Below are 6,567 nucleotides of genomic sequence, written 5' to 3'. Positions count from 1 at the left end.
TAAAATATTTATTTCTAAATTGATAGAATAGAATATTTATTTAAATAGAATAAAATATTTATTTTTAAATTAATAAAATAAAATATTTATTTAAATAGAATAAAATATTTATTATTAAATTAATAGAATAAAATATTTATTTAAATAGAATAAAATATTTATTTCTAAATTGATAAAATAAAATATTTATTTAAATAGAATAAAATATTTATTTCTAAATTGATAGAATAGAATATTTATTTAAATAGAATAAAATATTTATTTTTAAATTAATAAAATAAAATATTTATTTAAATAGAATAAAATATTTATTATTAAATTAATAGAATAAAATATTTATTTAAATAGAATAAAATATTTATTTCTAAATTGATAAAATAAAATATTTATTTAAATAGAATAAAATATTTATTTCTAAATTGATAGAATAGAATATTTATTTAAATAGAATAAAATATTTATTTTTAAATTAATAAAATAAAATATTTATTTAAATAGAATAAAATATTTATTATTAAATTAATAGAATAAAATATTTATTTAAATAGAATAAAATATTTATTTCTAAATTGATAAAATAAAATATTTATTTAAATAGAATAAAATATTTATTTCTAAATTGATAGAATAGAATATTTATTTAAATAGAATAAAATATTTATTTTTAAATTAATAAAATAAAATATTTATTTAAATAGAATAAAATATTTATTATTAAATTAATAGAATAAAATATTTATTTAAATAGAATAAAATATTTATTTCTAAATTGATAGAATAAAATATTTATTTAAATAGAATAAAATATTTATTTCTAAATTGATAGAATAGAATATTTATTTAAATAGAATAAAATATTTATTTTTAAATTGATAGAATAGAATATTTATTTAAATAGAATAAAATATTTATTTAAATAGAATAAAATATTTATTTCTAAATTGATAAAATAAAATATTTATTTAAATAGAATAAAATATTTATTTCTAAATTGATAGAATAGAATATTTATTTAAATAGAATAAAATATTTATTTTTAAATTAATAAAATAAAATATTTATTTAAATAGAATAAAATATTTATTATTAAATTAATAGAATAAAATATTTATTTAAATAGAATAAAATATTTATTTCTAAATTGATAAAATAAAATATTTATTTAAATAGAATAAAATATTTATTTCTAAATTGATAGAATAGAATATTTATTTAAATAGAATAAAATATTTATTTTTAAATTAATAAAATAAAATATTTATTTAAATAGAATAAAATATTTATTATTAAATTAATAGAATAAAATATTTATTTAAATAGAATAAAATATTTATTTCTAAATTGATAAAATAAAATATTTATTTAAATAGAATAAAATATTTATTTCTAAATTGATAGAATAGAATATTTATTTAATTAGAATAAAATATTTATTTTTAAATTAATAAAATAAAATATTTATTTAAATAGAATAAAATATTTATTATTAAATTAATAGAATAAAATATTTATTTAAATAGAATAAAATATTTATTTCTAAATTGATAAAATAAAATATTTATTTAAATAGAATAAAATATTTATTTCTAAATTGATAGAATAGAATATTTATTTAAATAGAATAAAATATTTATTATTAAATTAATAGAATAAAATATTTATTTAAATAGAATAAAATATTTATTTCTAAATTGATAAAATAAAATATTTATTTAAATAGAATAAAATATTTATTTCTAAATTGATAGAATAGAATATTTATTTAAATAGAATAAAATATTTATTTTTAAATTAATAAAATAAAATATTTATTTAAATAGAATAAAATATTTATTATTAAATTAATAGAATAAAATATTTATTTAAATAGAATAAAATATTTATTTCTAAATTGATAAAATAAAATATTTATTTAAATAGAATAAAATATTTATTTCTAAATTGATAGAATAGAATATTTATTTAAATAGAATAAAATATTTATTTTTAAATTAATAAAATAAAATATTTATTTAAATAGAATAAAATATTTATTATTAAATTAATAGAATAAAATATTTATTTAAATAGAATAAAATATTTATTTCTAAATTGATAAAATAAAATATTTATTTAAATAGAATAAAATATTTATTTCTAAATTGATAGAATAGAATATTTATTTAAATAGAATAAAATATTTATTTTTAAATTATTAAAATAAAATATTTATTTAAATAGAATAAAATATTTATTATTAAATTAATAGAATAAAATATTTATTTAAATAGAATAAAATATTTATTTCTAAATTGATAAAATAAAATATTTATTTAAATAGAATAAAATATTTATTTCTAAATTGATAGAATAGAATATTTATTTAAATAGAATAAAATATTTATTTTTAAATTAATAAAATAAAATATTTATTTAAATAGAATAAAATATTTATTATTAAATTAATAGAATAAAATATTTATTTAAATAGAATAAAATATTTATTTCTAAATTGATAAAATAAAATATTTATTTAAATAGAATAAAATATTTATTTCTAAATTGATAGAATAGAATATTTATTTAAATAGAATAAAATATTTATTTTTAAATTAATAAAATAAAATATTTATTTAAATAGAATAAAATATTTATTATTAAATTAATAGAATAAAATATTTATTTAAATAGAATAAAATATTTATTTCTAAATTGATAAAATAAAATATTTATTTAAATAGAATAAAATATTTATTTCTAAATTGATAGAATAGAATATTTATTTAAATAGAATAAAATATTTATTTTTAAATTAATAAAATAAAATATTTATTTAAATAGAATAAAATATTTATTATTAAATTAATAGAATAAAATATTTATTTAAATAGAATAAAATATTTATTTCTAAATTGATAGAATAAAATATTTATTTAAATAGAATAAAATATTTATTTCTAAATTGATAGAATAGAATATTTATTTAAATAGAATAAAATATTTATTTTTAAATTGATAGAATAGAATATTTATTTAAATAGAATAAAATATTTATTTAAATAGAATAAAATATTTATTTCTAAATTAATAGAATAAAATATTTATTTAAATAGAATAAAATATTTATTTCTAAATTGATAAAATAAAATATTTATTTAAATAGAATAAAATATTTATTTCTAAATTGATAGAATAGAATATTTATTTAAATAGAATAAAATATTTATTTTTAAATTAATAAAATAAAATATTTATTTAAATAGAATAAAATATTTATTATTAAATTAATAGAATAAAATATTTATTTAAATAGAATAAAATATTTATTTCTAAATTGATAAAATAAAATATTTATTTAAATAGAATAAAATATTTATTTCTAAATTGATAGAATAGAATATTTATTTAAATAGAATAAAATATTTATTTTTAAATTAATAAAATAAAATATTTATTTAAATAGAATAAAATATTTATTATTAAATTAATAGAATAAAATATTTATTTAAATAGAATAAAATATTTATTTCTAAATTGATAAAATAAAATATTTATTTAAATAGAATAAAATATTTATTTCTAAATTGATAGAATAGAATATTTATTTAAATAGAATAAAATATTTATTTTTAAATTAATAAAATAAAATATTTATTTAAATAGAATAAAATATTTATTATTAAATTAATAGAATAAAATATTTATTTAAATAGAATAAAATATTTATTTCTAAATTGATAAAATAAAATATTTATTTAAATAGAATAAAATATTTATTTCTAAATTGATAGAATAGAATATTTATTTAAATAGAATAAAATATTTATTTTTAAATTAATAAAATAAAATATTTATTTAAATAGAATAAAATATTTATTATTAAATTAATAGAATAAAATATTTATTTCTAAATTGATAAAATAAAATATTTATTTAAATAGAATAAAATATTTATTTCTAAATTGATAGAATAGAATATTTATTTAAATAGAATAAAATATTTATTTTTAAATTAATAAAATAAAATATTTATTTAAATAGAATAAAATATTTATTATTAAATTAATAGAATAAAATATTTATTTAAATAGAATAAAATATTTATTTCTAAATTGATAGAATAAAATATTTATTTAAATAGAATAAAATATTTATTTCTAAATTGATAGAATAGAATATTTATTTAAATAGAATAAAATATTTATTTTTAAATTGATAGAATAGAATATTTATTTAAATAGAATAAAATATTTATTTAAATAGAATAAAATATTTATTTCTAAATTGATAAAATAAAATATTTATTTAAATAGAATAAAATATTTATTTCTAAATTGATAGAATAGAATATTTATTTAAATAGAATAAAATATTTATTTTTAAATTAATAAAATAAAATATTTATTTAAATAGAATAAAATATTTATTATTAAATTAATAGAATAAAATATTTATTTAAATAGAATAAAATATTTATTTCTAAATTGATAAAATAAAATATTTATTTAAATAGAATAAAATATTTATTTCTAAATTGATAGAATAGAATATTTATTTAAATAGAATAAAATATTTATTTTTAAATTATTAAAATAAAATATTTATTTAAATAGAATAAAATATTTATTATTAAATTAATAGAATAAAATATTTATTTAAATAGAATAAAATATTTATTTCTAAATTGATAAAATAAAATATTTATTTAAATAGAATAAAATATTTATTTCTAAATTGATAGAATAGAATATTTATTTAAATAGAATAAAATATTTATTTTTAAATTAATAAAATAAAATATTTATTTAAATAGAATAAAATATTTATTATTAAATTAATAGAATAAAATATTTATTTAAATAGAATAAAATATTTATTTCTAAATTGATAAAATAAAATATTTATTTAAATAGAATAAAATATTTATTTCTAAATTGATAGAATAGAATATTTATTTAAATAGAATAAAATATTTATTTTTAAATTAATAAAATAAAATATTTATTTAAATAGAATAAAATATTTATTATTAAATTAATAGAATAAAATATTTATTTAAATAGAATAAAATATTTATTTCTAAATTGATAAAATAAAATATTTATTTAAATAGAATAAAATATTTGTTATTAAATTAATAGAATAAAATATTTATTTAAATAGAATAAAATATTTATTTCTAAATTGATAAAATAAAATATTTATTTAAATAGAATAAAATATTTATTTCTAAATTGATAGAATAGAATATTTATTTAAATAGAATAAAATATTTATTTTTAAATTAATAAAATAAAATATTTATTTAAATAGAATAAAATATTTATTATTAAATTAATAGAATAAAATATTTATTTAAATAGAATAAAATATTTATTTCTAAATTGATAAAATAAAATATTTATTTAAATAGAATAAAATATTTATTTCTAAATTGATAGAATAGAATATTTATTTAAATAGAATAAAATATTTATTTTTAAATTAATAAAATAAAATATTTATTTAAATAGAATAAAATATTTATTATTAAATTAATAGAATAAAATATTTATTTAAATAGAATAAAATATTTATTTCTAAATTGATAAAATAAAATATTTATTTAAATAGAATAAAATATTTATTTCTAAATTGATATAATAGAATATTTATTTAAATAGAATAAAATATTTATTTAAATAGAATAAAATATTTATTTCTAAATTGATAAAATAAAATATTTATTTAAATAGAATAAAATATTTATTTCTAAATTGATAGAATAGAATATTTATTTAAATAGAATAAAATATTTATTATTAAATTAATAGAATAAAATATTTATTTAAATAGAATAAAATATTTATTTCTAAATTGATAAAATAAAATATTTATTTAAATAGAATAAAATATTTATTTCTAAATTGATAGAATAGAATATTTATTTAAATAGAATAAAATATTTATTTTTAAATTAATAAAATAAAATATTTATTTAAATAGAATAAAATATTTATTATTAAATTAATAGAATAAAATATTTATTTAAATAGAATAAAATATTTATTTCTAAATTGATAAAATAAAATATTTATTTAAATAGAATAAAATATTTATTTCTAAATTGATAGAATAGAATATTTATTTAAATAGAATAAAATATTTATTTTTAAATTAATAAAATAAAATATTTATTTAAATAGAATAAAATATTTATTTTTAAATTAATAGAATAAAATATTTATTTAAATAGAATAAAATATTTATTTCTAAATTGATAAAATAAAATATTTATTTAAATAGAATAAAATATTTATTTTTAAATTAATAAAATAAAATATTTATTTAAATAGAATAAAATATTTATTTTTAAATTAATAGAATAAAATATTTATTTAAATAGAATAAAATATTTATTTCTAAATTGATAAAATAAAATATTTATTTAAATAGAATAAAATATTTATTTCTAAATTGATAGAATAGAATATTTATTTAAATAGAATAAAATATTTATTTTTAAATTAATAAAATAAAATATTTATTTAAATAGAATAAAATATTTATTTTTAAATTAATAGAATAAAATATTTATTTCTAAATTGA

This window comes from Leptopilina boulardi, unplaced genomic scaffold (genome assembly GCF_019393585.1).
Source record: "Leptopilina boulardi isolate dan_hultmark-lab unplaced genomic scaffold, ZJU_Lbou_2.1 LbouV2_10, whole genome shotgun sequence".
NCBI classification, from domain to species: domain Eukaryota; kingdom Metazoa; phylum Arthropoda; class Insecta; order Hymenoptera; family Figitidae; genus Leptopilina; species Leptopilina boulardi.
Note: the sequence above shows the minus strand (reverse complement) of the source record.